Source organism: Dromaius novaehollandiae, chromosome 12, assembly GCF_036370855.1.
Source record: "Dromaius novaehollandiae isolate bDroNov1 chromosome 12, bDroNov1.hap1, whole genome shotgun sequence".
NCBI lineage: Eukaryota > Metazoa > Chordata > Aves > Casuariiformes > Dromaiidae > Dromaius > Dromaius novaehollandiae.
Window position 1 is genome coordinate 18,590,526 of NC_088109.1, and position 17,130 is coordinate 18,607,655.

Sequence of the window (17,130 nt, forward strand, 5' to 3'; positions counted from 1 at the left end):
CATTCCTTCTTGCTCTTGGCCATGTAAAAGTAGGGGTCATGCTCTACGTCCACGTGCTAGCCCCAGGGAAAGGGATGAGGGTCCACGAGCTCATCCAAGGGAGGTCCTTGACAACTATTGTCCAGAGGTCCTGAGCAGCTACTGGACTTACAAAATGGAGAGGCCACAGCGTTAGGACTATTTTGTCCTTGCCTCCAGGAGCCGAAGACTGAAAAGAAGATACCCAGGGACATGTGTTTTCCCAATAAAATGAGGAGAGCTGATAGCACTACCAACTTCGGGCAGGGAAAGTAGACAGATGTGCTTGGAAAACAGTGGTAGCTTGCGGACAGAGAGGAAGAAGAGGAAGCAAGACACCAGCTGTGTCGCTGCTGCAGACCTGACCTACAGAACAGCCTTGCTATTTCTCTTCTGTAAGGAGCTGCACACTTGTTTGCCCTGCAGCGAGGCCAGGAAGGAGGGAAGTAAATTGGGAGAAAATAACTTTTCCTGGTTCGAGATTTAGCTGGAAAGAAGCCTGCCTTGAATCGACTTCACATGGTACAAAGAAGTAAGGGCTTGAAAACAGATTGAAAAATTTGTTCTACTTGAGGTCAACACTTCATCTGATGAAGTTACAAGATGGATGTATTTTATTTTGCAACGTCTGCTTTTATGCAGTGCTCTTGGCATGATGGCTGGTGTGCTCCACTGAGGAGGAACTAACTCCTGCTCCCAGTTACATCCCCACCCATCCGCTGACAGCGAGGGAAGGGAGCAGGACCGGATCCATCACCCCTTGCAGCCCTCAACAAAGCAACACCAATCCCGTTCTTTGGAAACAGGCACAAAAGGGAGATCTGAAGCAAGCAGGGCCAAACACATCAGGCAGAGAATCTGGCTCCAAAGTCCCTTCTAGCTTGGGATTCAGGAGCACATTTCCAGCCTAGGTCCACGTATATAAAGTTGAACATAAGTCCAACTGACCCGCAGTCTCCCTGGGACAAGGAAGTCTCTTGTTATACGCAGTGCTTAGCACAGCACAACCTCTGCCATCGCTGGCGTCTCTGAGCAGTCCTTTCATAACAGCAACAGCACTAACAATAAGTTAAACTATGTGGAAAACACGAGCGCTATCCAAGAGCCTGTAGAGAGCTGCGAGTGTGCCCAGAGCTTTCTGAAGAGAGGTGAGGTCTCTCTGCTGCAAGGAACTTGCAAGAACTCTCAACTGGGAAAGCACAATTACAGCTAAAATGCACGGGAAGGCAGCACGAGGAACAGCGAAAGCCAGAAGGTAGCAGGAGAAGGAAAGTGGTTCTTCAGAAATGGTTTCCAACTCTGGAAATGGAGCCTGCCAAGCTGGCCCGTTTCCAGAGAGTTCAGACACGGGTGCCCCCTGAGAACGGCCGGTGAACAGGCTAGTGCGCCCATTTCTCAGGCTGTATAATCAGGATTTTACTCTCCTGGGCTTGTTAGTGCAGCAGCCCCACTGCTGCCATGAAAACCACCTCATCTGCCTCCTCCCGGCGTTCGTACCGGGTCGGCTCTGCTTTACGTGGCAGCGGGGAGGGATGCGGGAAGGCACCTCCGAGCCCGCCGTGCCCCGTCGTGCAGAGGGAGAAAGGCGTGGGGAGCACATGCTGCCCCGTGCAAAGGAGGGACGCGGGTGGACCTGCTTCCACCAGGGGAGCCCAGCCCCACCAAGTCCCCTGCAGCCGATCACCCCAAAGCCGGCAGCAGACTAACCTGCCTCCTCCTGACAGAAGCAAGAACCACGGCAGAAACGCTAAAATTCCTCTTCGACAAAGGAGGAACCTGGCAAACAGCCCTTATCACCGACCAGTATCGTGCCATCCTTTTGACTGCAATGAGGCTCTTCCGTCAATCGCCAGTCACTAAATCACAAGACTTCTCTGGAAACGGGAGAGGCTGGGGATTGGACACACGCAACCCGTGAGCCTCTTAACAAGGGCTTCTTAATATCTGCTCCTGTTATCTTCTCCCCTCATTTGAGAGCTAACGAAGCATCCTCACACCCTTAATGAGCTCCAGCTACACAGACCCATTTCTCTTGACCCCACAGGCAAATATTTATCTCAATGAAAATATTAACATAGTCTTTCACTTCTTTAGAGAGAGCTCTGTGGCTAAAGCTCTTCTCCAGGACGGGTATTGCTCTCTCCTTTTGCAGACAGGGAAACTGAGGCGCAGAAGGCAAAGGTGAATAGTGTATCCCCTTGACACAGGCTTTGTCATTTTTTTGGGCTGGTTCTGCACCTGGAGATTGCTGGGGAGAAACCCAACGGGAGCAACGCAGCGCGGGGCCGGGCAACTCGCACGCCGCGCTCGAAGAAAGGCCACCTGAGGGCTTCACACGGCCACATTTTGTAGCAAAGCTGCTCCTCTGCCACCCGCTGCAACGAAAGGCGCGGAGGCTGCCAGGAGAGGGCAGGGAGGTGGCAGCCTGCCCGGCGGCCGTGCCGTGCCAGCAGCCGCCGGGCACTCGCGTGCTGGCCCTGGCCGGAGCGTGGGGTTTGCTGTGTGCAGCCGGCGGGCTAACGGAGCAAGGAGCTCCAGTCCTCCACCTGGCTGCTCTCCCCGGGGGCTCACTGCCACGAGACCGGCCCCCCAGACCCCACCCACGTTTCCTCCTTGACTTCCCCATCACCTCCCTAAACATCAGCTTCATCAGAGAAGCCCCAAGTTGTGCTCAGAACGGGCAGCTGAGGGCTGGAGTAAGGTGCTGCCTGAGCAACCCTGCTCCTCAGCACCCACCTCTGGAGGGACCCGCACGGACACCTTCTCTCCAGGGGCTGGCAGAACGCGCTGACAAAGAGCAAGAGCTGCAGAGACATTTTTAAGCGGCCACCTAACGTCTGTCTGAGTTTAACGCGACAGACTGAAGGAAGAGCTGCCAACTGGAACCAGACATAGGAGCTGAACTCCTGCCTCCGTCCCCACCTTCTCTGAAACTGTATTTGATCCAAATGCTCACAGTACACCCAAGCCAGCCACTGCTCAGAGAGGCCCAGGGTGACCAAAGACCTCAGCTACAAAGCAGCACCTCTCAGGTCAAAGTATTTCTGCAGCTTCACAGCTCTTCTGCAGATTCATTTCAACAGGAGAAACTATCAACAGGAATAAATTGCAAGGACTTTGTGCTACCTGGGTTTAAAAGGAAGCTTAGTTAAAGCTTTTATCTGCAAAACTAGGGTATAAGAGGATAAAGGAGATGAACTAGACAGTGACACTTATCAAAGCAACAATTCAAAGTCTGAGGACAAGGTGCTCCTGGTGGCTTGCAAGGGCTGCTGAGGGAGGGCAACACTCACTTGACCCGAGATATTTTGGGAACAGTTGGCTTAAAAGAGCCAACTGCTGCAGTAGCAACAGAGCAGGCAGAAAAGTAATTCCAGAAAACCTAGGAGAGCAAAACAAACCATCAGCCAAACCACTCCTGGTGCAAAACCCCCACTAATTTCAGCGGTGACAGCGGAACATGCATAGCTGCACATCTCAGGAAAGGTTTGCAGTAGGCTGGAAAACAACTGAGACAATGAAAGAGGTACAAACCAGACTCTTCTCCATCTGCCTGATTTGCTGAGAGGCAAGTCAGATTTTCAGTGTTGCATTATTGTAATTCCCTCTGACCCTCACAGTGCCAACAACAGCAATTGTTAAGGCATTCAAGGCTGTGTTGAAGCTTTTATTACAACCTCCTTTTCTGAGTGTTAATAACTCCTGGAAAAATTCTTCTCTCTGGCTGAAGTTGTCCATGCTTGGTCTCAGACTGGAGATTAATTTTATTTTTAAGACTCAGTTAAAAAAAAAAAAAAAAAGAAAATCCTTTACCATTGCAAGATTTGTTCTTGCTTAATTATGGAAAAATAAACCCTCAAACCTATCCCCAGTATTGCCAGTTTCAGCCAAATATGAGAAAAACGGTCTCAGAGGATTTTCCGATTGGTCTGCCTCCGCGGTGAATTAGGACCATTAATTCAGGGAGCGGGTGGAACATCTGCCTGCGGGTCCCCACCGCTCTGTCCCTGAGTTGCTGCATCCCTGGGTCATGGACTAGAGCAGCCTCCAGTTTCGTTGTCTGTGGCCTTCGGGACCATGTGGTAGGTGAGAACGGTCAGAGCACAAAGCTGTGCTCCTCCGAGGCGAGACCAGGGAATTAGGGCAAAACAGGGCATGAAAAACCCAGGTCCCCAGTGGAGGCTCTGTCTGTGTCACCTTTGTGCCTGGGCTCTCTTTGGCAGATAAGACAGCAGGACCACAGTCCAAAAACGTCCTCAGTACCCACTGCAGGATGAATTTAAAACATAACCTTTCCATTTGCATCAAGTGTCACCCTGTAGCTATATCAAACTGGAGCAACTGGGGCTGCTTCCTGGGTTGGCTTGTGAGCCCAGCTCTCCGCAGAGAGTGTCTCCGCTTAAGCACTGGTTTCTCTGCAAAAGCTGGGTGAGAGGCCCAGGGTGCTGAAATACTCTCCTAACCCAAACCACGCTGCTGGGCCTGCTCCCGTGAGTTGAAACCTCTGACACAAACCATGAAACTTCAGATGCATAAAGATGAGACATTCAAACTCAGGAATATTAACAACTAGAGAGATCTCAGAAGAACCTTCTGTTCAGAGCTCTCAAGATATTTTGTAAAAGATGCAGTATTTCTTTCATTTTACAGGTAAAATCGGAGTAGGCGAAGTGATATATCTGATATAATCCGCAGATCAGACAAGAGAGTAGAAAATAGGTGCAATGAGTCCCAGTCCAGTTCTGTGACAACCACCCTTGATGCTAATAGGAGTAGAGGTGTCCAACAGGCTACTCTTTCACATTCAAAAGGATGAAGGCAGCCCTGCCAGCTCAGTCTTACCACCCATCTCAAAATATTGATTTGTTTTTCCTTAAAGGTCCAGCTCTTGGAAGTCTGGAAATGATAACTACCATGTATCTTTTCCCCTGCTTGGGAAGTGGAAATGGAAACTCTTAGTTTCCAAGCTGAAGAAATGAGAAGGCTAAATAACGTCGACAGCAACCCCAAAGCTAGCAGTCAAGCGAAGTTCAAGCCAACCTTGTGACTTTGAAAGGAAGAGGGAGCCATGGAAAGGGCTGACAGAGGAGGTCTGGATTAGCCAACCACCATTTCCGGAGGGCTGGCGAAGCAGGCTGAGATAACGAAGCGGCAGCACTAAACTCTCCTGGGTTTAATTCAGCAGTACGCTTGACCCTAGAGCACTCTCAATCGTCGATGTGAGCGTGCGCTGTGAAAAGCCTGGCCTGTACCATGAGTTATCTTCTACCATTTTTTCATTCTACCATTCAGGGGCTTTGCAGCCTAACAAGATGCAGAGCTGTATCTCAGTGGGTTTCTTTTTACTGCTTAACTGAAGGAAGAAAACTGCCTCCAAACCTTCGATTCTATCAAAATTCAGACTCCAGTTCTGGATCCGCAACCAGCACTCAAGGAGCCCGGCAGAAACCTGGGTCCGGTCAGCACGCGGGTCCCCACGGTCTTGTAAAGTTTTCACCATACCCGTCTCTTCATAAAAAGCATTTATCTTCCCGTCCCTCTCTCTCTCTTTCTACCCCCCATGTTGCAGCTCTCGTAGTTCAGCTTTTCAGAAATGGCCTTTGGGAAGCATTCTCAAGCAGCGTGGTTTCGCTGTGACCCGCCCCGGGGGGACGCATGCTGTTTAAGGGGACTTCACCAGCCTGGATTTGCAGCGTGCTAGGCAGAAGCCCTGGGAAGCAGTAAATGCAGCTCAGTTGGAGCATATCTTAGGCCGTACGTCCTAAAGGGAAAAATCCGTCTAACAGGCAAAATGCTCAGAAGCAGGATGAGCTGCCTTATGCTCAGAGTCTTCTTCATATTGCCACCGTTTCCGAAGCCGAGGCTCAGGCAGCGTCCTCCGAGGCAGGCGATGCCGAGGCATCGGTGCACGCAGCCCCCGCCGGACTGGCTCGCGCGTGTGCCGCCTGAGCCCGGCACGCCTGCCGACAGCAAGCACGCAAGGCCCGTTCGTATAAAACAAACGGTGGGAGAGGATTAAAACACGACGCAAAATATAATCTTGTTAGCTGCAGATAGCTTTACTTTGCAAACCTCTGCCACAGGCTCAAGTCAGCGCCCTTACGGATGCAATGCATTGACGTGAGACACCTAAGCGCTCCTGCGGCAGGTGAAATCATTGCTGAATAAATATAAGTCAGATAAGTTACGAGATAACATAGCTAAAACTGAAAGGATGACACTGCATCTGCTGTGAAAAATTATTCTGGCATTATTCTGTCCAGCGCTAATCCCCACTGCTCTGAAAAGATTCAATTGTTGTTTAGCAACACCAAGGAATCATGACCGCAAAACAAAGAGTAACCGGATTAAAATCTTTCCATGGTCACAGGTCACGTTTGTGTTGCATTTGCTTAAAATGATCCTGCAAGGAATATAAAAGAAGGAAATCTGACTTTAAAAGATTGCACTGAAAAAAATAACCCTCTGCTTTCAGTTCTAGATTGATTTAGGGCTAGGCACAGTAGCATTGAAAAGGAGGAGGTAGGAAGATTATTACTTTAAAACTCTCTACCTTCAGCAATCCGAAAGCCACACAATAAACAGCCGAGCAGCAGTGTCACCATCCAGCACGCCAGCCTGCACGCAGCTTGCTCAGAAAATGCCCCCTGAATCCAGCCTGCCGGAGGCTGCGCTCACCCGGGCAGGAAAATTAACACCGAGAGATGAGGATCTCTTCATTCTTATTTAAAACCAGCTGAGCCTTCCTGATTATTTTAAAAGGGGAAAAACCCATTAAGGTAGCATCAGCCTCTCGCTCTGACTTCCCGCAGCTGCAAAAATGCAATTTACCAATTAACCTTTCACACTGGTAAACAACGAGAACAGCAAAGGCTGCAGGAAAGAGCAGCCCCTCGAAAGGTCACCGGTAACGAATGGCTTATTGAGCAAAGTTACGGCGCAGCTACGTGCATGCACAAAACACTGCCGAGTCCTCCTCCTCCTCCCCGCTACCTTCCATTCCCCCTAAAAATACAGGGCAACTTTTAAGTTGTTGACAAAAGGCAGTTTCTTACCTATTCCCACCAACGCCGATGCTGGTGCAGGGGGCAAAAAAAATCCACGGGGCTGTTCTGCTACGCTAGTTTTGACAGTTTACTTTCCTCTGGTGGGCTGCTCCCGAGAGCATCGAAAGCGCCGCAGTGCAATAAAGCATCCTGCATCCTCTCCAGACGGACACGGGCGCGCGCGGCCGGGGGCTCTCGGCACCGGCGGTGGCTTTTGTCCGAGCCCTCCAGAAGCGACACGCGTTGCACAGCGCCCTTCTCGCCGGAAAACCTGCTGCGGGCAATTTCTCCCCTGCGCCTCGCTAGGCTTTATAGCTTAAGATCACCTGGCTCTGCATCCCGGCTCCGCCGGGCGCCCGCTCCCCCTCTCCCCGCCATCCGAGCGGACCCCCAGCGTTCCGCCGAGCCACCCTCCCGAGGCGCCGCCGGGACGTCCAACGTGCCGGGCGAGCGGCGGGCGTTAGGGAGCAGGGAGGCGGCGCGGGGCGAGCGGCGGCGAGCGGCTCCGCTGTTGCATTGCTCGCCTCTGCTGCATGCTAATGAGCAATGTCGTCAGCCGGCCCCGGGGCCCGCATCCGGACAGCGCACGCCGCCCCGCCGCCCCCCGGCGCTTATTTACATGGAAATCAGCCCGCTCGGATAAATCGATAAGCCCTGCGCGGCCGCCGAGGGAAAGGAAGAAGAAAAATCCTGCTGCTGGCTCGCATTTGTGCGTTTTAGATGGCTGGCTCCGCGCCAACGGCCCAAATTGAACGGTGCAAAGACACTAATTATCCTCCTCGAACGCTGATCTTATTCGCTGCTGACCAAATCTCGACGTGCTGTCAAACTCAAGGCACTGCTCCTTAGGCGAGAGGGCCACCGAGGTGACCACCTCTTCTGGCTCTGAACGCCCGTATCGGTTTTCTCCTAGCTCTCCATGCCCTCTTAATCATTTTCTGCAGGCATTTGCTGCGATTCCCCACTGGTTTTTAGACACAGCCTGTTTGCGCACCAGCGGGGCTAAATATTCTGGGAAACACAAGTTATTAATGACGCATTTTGGTTGCCGCATATTTTAATGCTTCTTCTTTCATTTGGCCTCGAGAGATGCATAGTCCTCACCTTTTCTGTACATCTCAGGTAACTACTGCAAATGCAAGGACTATGCTAGCTTAATAGCCAAGCTAAATCTTCCTTCCCCAGCGTTTCCCTCCCCTCATAAAGGAAAAGAAAATATACGGAAAGAGCTATACTGCCAGATCTCTTTTGATGCTCTTAAGGCTCGCTTGTGAATCAGGGACTCACAAATGAATCTGATTCAAGTTAAGTGTTGGGGGGAATGTATTTCTTCGCTTTCACGTCTGTGAAACTTAAAAACCTAGTTTCTGCGGGCTCAGAAAAATACAGAAGGCAAATAAAGCCTGTGCAACACATATCGTTTCTGTAACACGCTCCCGGCTTCTGGGGCCTGGCTCAGGATTGCTGAGCCCTTGGGTTTGGCAGTATTAAATACGTTTACAGAACACAGAAGGATGCAGAAAATACAGCTGCGAGTCTTTCTGCAGTTTCAAATGCCTTAAATTATAGTTTTTATTAAGGATCATAAATTAAGTTTCATTATATGGAATTGCACTCAAAATATCAAGGACAAAATCTTCAGCTGGGATAAATCAGCCCAGCTTCTCATCAGAGCTGCCCCGACTTACCCCATCCAAGGAGACGGTGCAGCACAGGCCAAAAGAAAACGCAGAGACCTCATCTGGCTCTGACATGGCTTTAGATGGATGAAAATATTTATGGCCATTAATGAAATATCTGAGCATTTACAGTTTTTTTTCTTTTTTTTTAATTAAAACTGCAGCTGCAATTCCAAGAGTCAAGCAGCAACTCTGTGGCTGCATCCAGCCAGGTCAAACCTTCCAGCAGCTCCAAAGTTTGGGGAATGACAGCCCAAAAGTGGGTTTTGTGATGCCCTGTCCAAGCCGGGCTCAGCCAGGCCAGGGGAGCCACTCTGCCGTTCCCGGCCATCGTGCCCTTGGGCTTCCCCAAGGACGGAGTAGCACTCCCACTCTTCCCGAGGAACGCCACAGATTCGAGGAGGTTCCTCTTGATCTCCTCCAATTCCACAAATTAACAGCACTTTCTGGGCAAAAGCCTCCCTGACCCTTCAACCTCCTCGACTGGCACATCTCGTCCCTCCCGGCTTGCCTCGGTGTTTCGGGCAGGCTGTCAACGCGGCTCTGTACGGTTAACGTGCCAAGGCCCTGAGATGACGTCTTTTCCTCTTAAATTCAGAACATGTTAATTAAAATACAAAGGAAATGAGACAAAATGGAACTGGGCAAAAGCAAAAAGAAAAGCCTGCTAACAAAATGATAATGTAGAGCAGAAACTCTGCAGAGCAGAAATTACCCGTGTTTACCGTAACAACCTTCTCTGAAAATACACCGTTAAAACCACACGGTAGTAAGCTAAGGGCTTCAACTGAGCCAAAAAAGCGCACTATTCAAAATGGCAGGTGCTGCAGGCACTAATTTTCACTGAACATGAGTCAAATGCCCAACTTCACCTGCATCAACCTTCAAGGAGTGAAGGCCCTTACTAAGACCACTTGGGAGCAAAGGGTTTAGTAGTGCCCCAAGTGCCCCTTGAGCAGAACCGCCTGCGCGCGGGGGAAAGGCTGGCAGGGGAAGAGCCTCATTTCCAACCCACTTCTTGTCCGATGTGGTCTGCGCAACCCAGTCCACGGCAGTGGTCATCACCAGGTACCAGCCTTGCCTGCAGTGGGGCAGCCTATAGCAAAGACGAGTCCCGCAGCCCATTTTGCTTGCTACCTACGCTGACCGGTTCATCCCCAAGAAAGGAATCACACCAGAAAACGCAAACTTTTAAGTATTAAGTTGATGCACAAAGCTAAAGTGCAGGTGAAAGTCACAAGCTCATGCCACAGACCAGCAAAACGAGTGCTTACAACACCTCTGTTGCACGACTACCTGCCCGCAGGAGAGCTGCGTGTCTCGACGGCACGTCTACTCATCGTCGCTCCTGGCAGACTCCTTGCTCTGATACTTGCAAGCCTGAGCACCTTCAAAAGCCAACAAACGGGCTATTCTGAGACAAGAAATCAGCTCAGGAGATTCCACTTTTGGACACCAGACTGTTTTAGGAAAGTGGAAATGAAACTTCCTGCTCTGAAAAGCGCTCGATGGTTGGCAAATGCTCTGCGTTACTGCTACCTACTCCGACGCTTGCGAAAAGGTCGCGTGTTGGAGCAACTCCAGCAGGCGCACGGCAGCTCCCGACGGATACTGCACGCTGCGCGGGTGAAACGGGTGCTTCATCAGGCAGCAAGGTGAGGACCGAGCCAGCGGAGCACACTTGGAAAGGTCGCTTGGAGGACTTCCACGGGTACGAAGATGGATGCTGATAATTGCTGGCAACGAAGCAAACGCTCTGAACGATCAGAGGTAAAATCTAAGCGGTAAAATCTAAGCTATGCGAGTCGAAAAAGAAAGATGAATTTCACTCGAAGCCAGAGGCCCCTGCTCAGGCTCAGAAGCAGCAGAGGACCAACCTTGCCTGTAAACGTAACCAGCTCCTTTGGCCCTTTGCCGCTCGTTTTAAAGACAAAGACCTGATTTCCGCTGGCTTTAAACTTCCTGCCTTTTTCACAAATTCATCCCTAAAGCTAATTTAACAAACCCATCATTATGAAAGCCCACATTTCGTAAAGAGCATCTTTACCACCTGCTGTATCGATTGGCTGTCAAGCAACGGGGCTTCATGCGACACCGTTCCTTCTCTCGAGCACAACGAGCCCCGCGGCAGCAGCCTGCCACCCCCGAGGTCACCGGGCTGCTAAACCTGACGCATGTCAGGTCAAGTTGCCTTTCTGAATTATTCAGCGGACATCCTCTCCCGCGGCTGGCGGCAGCGGCGCCTCGTGACGTCTGCGGTTCTCCAGGGCCAGTTGTGGCGTTTCAGGCAAGTCCGAGCACGGCCCCATGGAAATTCATTCACTAAAACCCTCAGAAACCCCAAGTCCCGCTTAGGAGCCTTGCCTGGAGCTGAAGCCGTCCCACAAGGCCTCATCCGGGTCTCCCACCCCAGCAAGAATTCCTCCCTGCGTTGGTAACAGCTTAGCAACGCTGTGGATGATGTATTTGGACAGATGATTCTCTACGCTGTAATGAGTACAAGTTTTTTTTGGCCTGTTGTTTGCCGTTTCTGCATCCTTTCCGCACAGCTTTGAAGGCTGCGCAGCATACGGGCACCATATGATCCCGTGAGCGCCGTGAAGGCGCATCCTGTTCTGGCCGCGGGTTCAGCGCGAGGGAGCGGGTACAAGCACGCCAAGCGAGACTTGACGTCCTCTGGCAGCCCGGATTTAAGGTGGCCGGCTATGCCGCAGCGGCACTCGATGCATCGCGGCTGATGGGGTCTCTGCCGACGGCATTTCAAGCCCCAGTACACAGTGGGAAGATCCTCACCCGGACATGCGTCCCAGGTCCGTTACAACACGGATACACAAGGATTGGGGCTTGTCAGGGTGTGTAAATGCAGAGTGCAATTTAGGAAAAAACCTTAATTTTTGCAAAGCGTGACCAACTTGCACCCTGCAGCCCCAAATGCTGAGGCAAAACCCTCTTGTGACCCAGCGTAAGCACGCTCAGGCCCAAAAGCACAGAACGTCACAAGATCTCACCGAACGGTGCTGAGCGCCTGTCGAAGCTCAAGCAAAGCCGCCGCATCTGTGGCTACCTATGGAGCCCGCCCTGCCGCGCTGCTGTCAGCCAGCATCATCTTGCATTTACGAATACGAGTTGCCTCCACTCCAGAAACCACCGAAGCGTCACTCGACCCCGCCAGAGTACAAATCCCCCGGCTCGGCGCTGCTGCAGCCAAGGAGCGCGCTGGAGCCCCGCGAATCCCCCAACTCACCAGCGAGGGAAGACATCAGCAAAGCGCTATTATACGCTGAATCCGTCCTTAACCCACCACGCTACCAGCAGGCTCAAAACAGCAGTCCAAAACATCATATACTCTGGTGTGACACACTGCAGCAAGTTACAGACTGAATTTCAATCAATCACGGTATCTCTCTCTCTTTTTTTAATCACCTTAATGCAAGAAGCTTTAGAGAGCTTAACAACGAGAAGGCTTTTTCACGGCCTCCGGCTTTAACTCTGCACTGCTCTGTTCTTCACTTTCGTATGTCGAAATCAAATTTGTAACAGAACGCGAACAACAATCTGGATGCTTATGTTTTGGCTTTTTTTCCTCTTTGCTAGCCTGATAGTATTCTTCATCGGAGGGCTTTCTAATAGCCTCCTTTAATAATGTCTACAAAAGTCTCATTAAAGCACTGCATCAAAATTTAAGCTAAATAAACTCAACACAGTATTATTAATCAAATATTTTTCTTGGGGCCCTTCCATGAACAATAAAGCGTTCTCCGAAAATATGCAATGAAGGAAATTCATAAATCTTCAGCTTATCTTGCAGTATGTTTTCCAAAGAACTAAACCTTTGATCAGCAACACAAATTAATTTTCCATTTACATAAAATAGAAAATGTATTTACAAGATAACCAACTAACCCCGAAAGCGTGCATTAACATGCGCCTTGGCGGCAGCCCAAGATTCCCTCGTTGTAGCCCGTTCCCGCTACCTGATGTTGTCAGGGTCATTGCCATGTTAGGTAATTTTTTTTTTTTTTTTTTTTTTTTTGCTTCAGACCTGTCTAATAGGGTGTTTCAGCTCAGTGCTTGCGCCCTGGGAATTTCCTGTCCTTGCTCATCCAGCTCCCCGCTGAGTCCATGCAGCTGGGGCAGCCAGGACATGACTTTCTCTGCTGCCTCTTGAAGCTTCCCTGAACCAGAACGACAGCACTGGGGCCTGGATAGAAAATTAAACCATCGCGCCCCGCTCCATCCTGGACAGCCGTACGGACCAGCGGCACCAGGACACGTGGCACCGTCACCGCAGCTTGCCTGCCCTCGCGCCTGCCTGGCGTGTGCCTCTACCTGGTCCCACCTGCACGACCATCCCCAGCTCAGAGGTGAATCTCCAGCTGCTCCAGAGTTGTGGACGAGCAACACCAGTACAGGTTTTACCCATCTAAACCCAACTGCGTAAGTCTTTCCTGGGCTGTTGTCTGGATTTTGGTGCTCTCTGCCCCTTACCTCAGCCAGGTGTAGGGAAAGCCTTAGGCAATGGAGCCAAGTGCTTCACTCAGATCCCTAAAGCTGAACGGGACAAATATCAGCCGAGCTTCTTCCAAACCAGGCAGCAGTTTGAGGGAGACATTTTTCTCCTGCTGACAAAAGAAAAACACGGGTGCTTGCTCTTTACCACCTACAGAGAAAAAGACCTATTTCCTGCTTTCTTTCTGAACTGCGTTAAATGCAGGTAGCTGCTAACTCCTGGATAACTTTGGTTCTGGGCTGATGCTCCCACAGCATACTGCACTCATCCATCATGATTCGGAACAGAAATGGGCTCTCATGATGCCTCCCAGTCTTTTAAATTTGCAAGCGTATTTGCAAATGTAGGGAGCTAGCCAGATTCGCAGGGGTGCCGGGGTCCTCACCCCTGCTAAGCGCTCAACCCATTCAACGGGCAACAGAACAGAGGTGCCAAAGTCGGAAGGACTTGCCGCCGGGAACCTGGACTTACGGAAACATTCAGTTCCCCTCTGCAAACACACTGCAAGCAGGAGCTGGAGCAGAAGTTTTATTTTATACCAGAGAGTGTGCAGCAGAACTGGACAGTTTAAAGTCAGCTCCTATAACCATGCAGACTGACGGACATCATTCCCCCAGGCCCACCCCAAAATCCACCCACAAGACTTCTACAATTCAGCTAGGTTTAGCTTTAATTTAAAAATGTAACATTATGAAAAACTTAATTTAAGACTAAATTTAAGCCTAGCTGCTTTCACCAACTAAGCTCTTTTAGGACCATGGTCTTGTACCCTGCCTAGGGTGCACGGAGCAGGTCGAGGCTTTTTAGGATACCACAAGGTTTCCAGCCTTGCCGTCCTCCTGGCTAACATTGGATGGAGCTCAGGTTTCCCCGCGACAGCCTGCTGTGGTGCATAAATAACAATAGATGTTTGCTATTATTCTCCTTGTTTTAATTAGTAATAACAATTTGTTATCGTAGCTTGACATTTGTTCATACTTAGGAATAAATTGCTTCCTTGAATGATACGCTGAGATTACAATGAGCTTTCTGTGTTTGTATTGGTTTTAGTAGCTCATAACAAACCATGAAATTCATTACTCTTGCCACAAGCACCCATGAGATATGCCAACCCCGGTGTGATTTATACAGAGCTTGACTCATGGAAATTAAAAGGCTTTAATGTTGCCTGCAAGAACTTAAAGATCTGAAATTTTATACAGCTCAACCACTAAAAATCTCGGGCACAAGTGATTTCATTGTTTCATCTGCCTAAGGAGTCTGAATACTGAAGCCAAGGTAAAAATAATTCACTAAATATTAATTAAGTGTATAATTTGAACAGCTTTCCTGGTGATAAGCTTTCTGGCCTGCGAGTTACTTCATTTTCTCCCTTTTTTTTTTTTTTTTTTTTAACTGCTCAGCTGCTATATAAAGGAAGATATTTTAAAGTAAAACTTCTCTGATAGAATATTAATTTGGCAAAACATTCTGACTGGGAGAAATTCCCAGGAAACGGCCTGTGCCTGGCTGCATCCAGCAGGGACGGCCCGTCCATCGTGCTCTGAGCCCGGCCCGCAGCACGGCACATCGGCCGTACAGGCAGCCCCACTGGGACCACGAGAGCTGCTCACCCATCTCTATCTTATCACCATCTACAGCTAAACCAGGCGCCAGGCGAGCGGGACTCAAAGGGATGGATTAAGACTGTATTGGGTTGGAGGTGACCGGGAAGGCGGCTCCGTCCTGGATGGCAAAAGCATCCCCGCCGCAGTAAAGGGAGCTGCAGACCTGAGCACCCAAAGAGCCCATGAAACCCAACCGTTCGCGCCTTGCGGAGGGCAAAGGCGCTATTTAATGCTGTTGCTCCGATCAGCCATTATTCATTAAACATGCTGGAAACCGCAGGACATTTCTTCATGTTTTTCTTCCTACCACTCTGTGCTGCATGCAGCATTATCTTCAAAGGGCAAAGCAAACATGTTTGCTAAACATTAGCAGACTAAATACATCAGCCTTTTAGAAGCAATTATTGCTGCTAGAGATTTAGTGAGCCCCATTGTTTGGCCGTCCAGAAAGCATTGTGCCAACTGCTTCGGAGTGCATTGTTCTTCAAAGCGAGAGCTGCACGACAACGAATAAATCCTCCCCCCCAAAGAAATAAAAAACACGTGGGCACCCAAAGCAGCAGTACCCTCTTTCTGTTGAGTATTTAACTTACATTGTCTCCTTGCAACAAAAAAAGAGCTGCAATTTAGGGGCTGAGGGACTGTAGGGTTCCTGGACGTGACACCTGGACACGATGCCTGGACATGTGGAGCCGCACAGCAGGGCCAACATCTCACTTTTCCGTGGCCTTCATTTCGGGGCAAACAGCTCAATTCTAAAAATTCCTTCTGTGCGAGAATCATTACTGTTTCCTCGTATCAGCTGATGGGGAGGGCAGTCAGGGGTCCTGTTGCACAGGGAACTTCAAAAAGACAGTCCCCATCTCAAAGATGAGCAACCATGGATGGACAAAACAGACAGATGGAGGGAGGAGAAGAGATGCTCACGACACCAGCGAGACTATTATAATTAGTGTAATAAGCGGCAATCACAGCTCAGCAGCTGCCTTCCCCTCACTGAGCGTCTGCTACACTAGCAGCACATACCCATGGCCAAGAAGGATTTTGCCACTTGCTGCAGGCTGAACATCTCTACTTTGAAAAAGTTTTATGACTTTGCTGAAGTTTTCCTTTTGCATAAGATGCAGAGCCGCGGGGGGAAGCAGCTTTCCTGCTTTCCCAGCCTCGGTGCATTGGCCCAAGGAAGCAACACCTTGTGCTTAGAGCACAAGAGCCATGGAAACTGAGTTTACTTTTAGTGTTGACTATGATTTGGTATGTGGCTTAGAACAAAAACGCATCGCCTCTACGTTGAGGCAAACCAGCCATACTTTTCGAAGTCCACAGAGCCTCAGAGATGAACAGTTCTACAGAAAATAGTAAAACGTGACAAAAATCCTCCTCTGAAGTGTCTGGCTGTGCTATGGGGTGAAGTAAAATAAATTCCTTTGAAATACACTGAGACACTTGTCCCTGTCCACACCAGCCTTTCTGACAGCTGGCAATGGGAACACAGCACTAAAAAATTTCTCTACAATTCATGAAAAACCAAAGCAGCCCTAGTGTAAAAGAGGAGCCTTACAGATAGGGGAATATTTTACAGGACTGGAAAGCAGACACAGTGACATGCTTGTATAGTAATGGTTAAATGGTTTGGAAAACATTTAAAGCAGCAGAGAAGTTATGCGGTAGAAGTTCATTCACAGTCAATTGGGGATTTAGCTGAAAACTTTTAATTCATTCCTTCCCCTTCTTGCCGCGCCAACGCTGCTGGGCAGGAAAGGCTTTTCATGCCGCCTCAAACAGAGCCCACAGTCCAGGCTCAGCCTTGGCCGCATGCTCATAACTGCAGGGCCCGGCAATCCTTTTCAAGGCTTGTTTCAAACCACGACACGGCTTGAATGCTCTTCTTGTGCCCGGACGAGCCTTGTTTCACTCGCTCATCAGGAAGGCTGCAATAAACCCGGTACTGCACCCTCTGCCTCTGGTGTCGGGGGGGGGATGGCAGACAGGGCAGGAGATGCTGCCCTGCTTGGTCCTGGCTGCATCTGCCTGGAGGGCACCAAAGGTCTCAGGCTCTCCAGGACCTGCTCGCTGAGTGTTACGTTACAGCACAGGTCGGGCCAGAGGATTGTAATGATCTTCCCCGGCCGTAAAACTTCTGAATTCATCCCTGTACCACTGCTGTACTCATGAGGCAGAAGCAGGCTTTAGCCCAAAACTGTCTCCTCCATCCACGAGACTCTTCTATATCTCTGCAGAACGTCATCCAAACAGAGACAGCCTTGGTA

At 50.0% G+C, this 17,130-nt stretch overlaps 1 protein-coding gene across 5 annotated transcripts in view; it reads right to left on the reverse strand.

Annotated features, from left to right (window-relative positions):
* Positions 1–17,130, reverse strand: part of PRICKLE2 (prickle planar cell polarity protein 2) — a 107,438-nt gene that overhangs the window by 33,959 nt on the left and 56,349 nt on the right. The window contains exon 1 of one of the 5 annotated variants that reach the window (XM_064519136.1): positions 13,232–13,310. The exons of 3 other annotated variants lie outside the window; for them this stretch is intronic. The gene's annotated coding sequence lies outside the window, so the exon portion shown is untranslated. Of the gene's footprint in view, positions 1–7,073; positions 7,383–13,231; positions 13,311–17,130 lie in introns of those variants that run through there. One more of the 5 variants, XM_026110828.2, reaches the window with a different exon arrangement.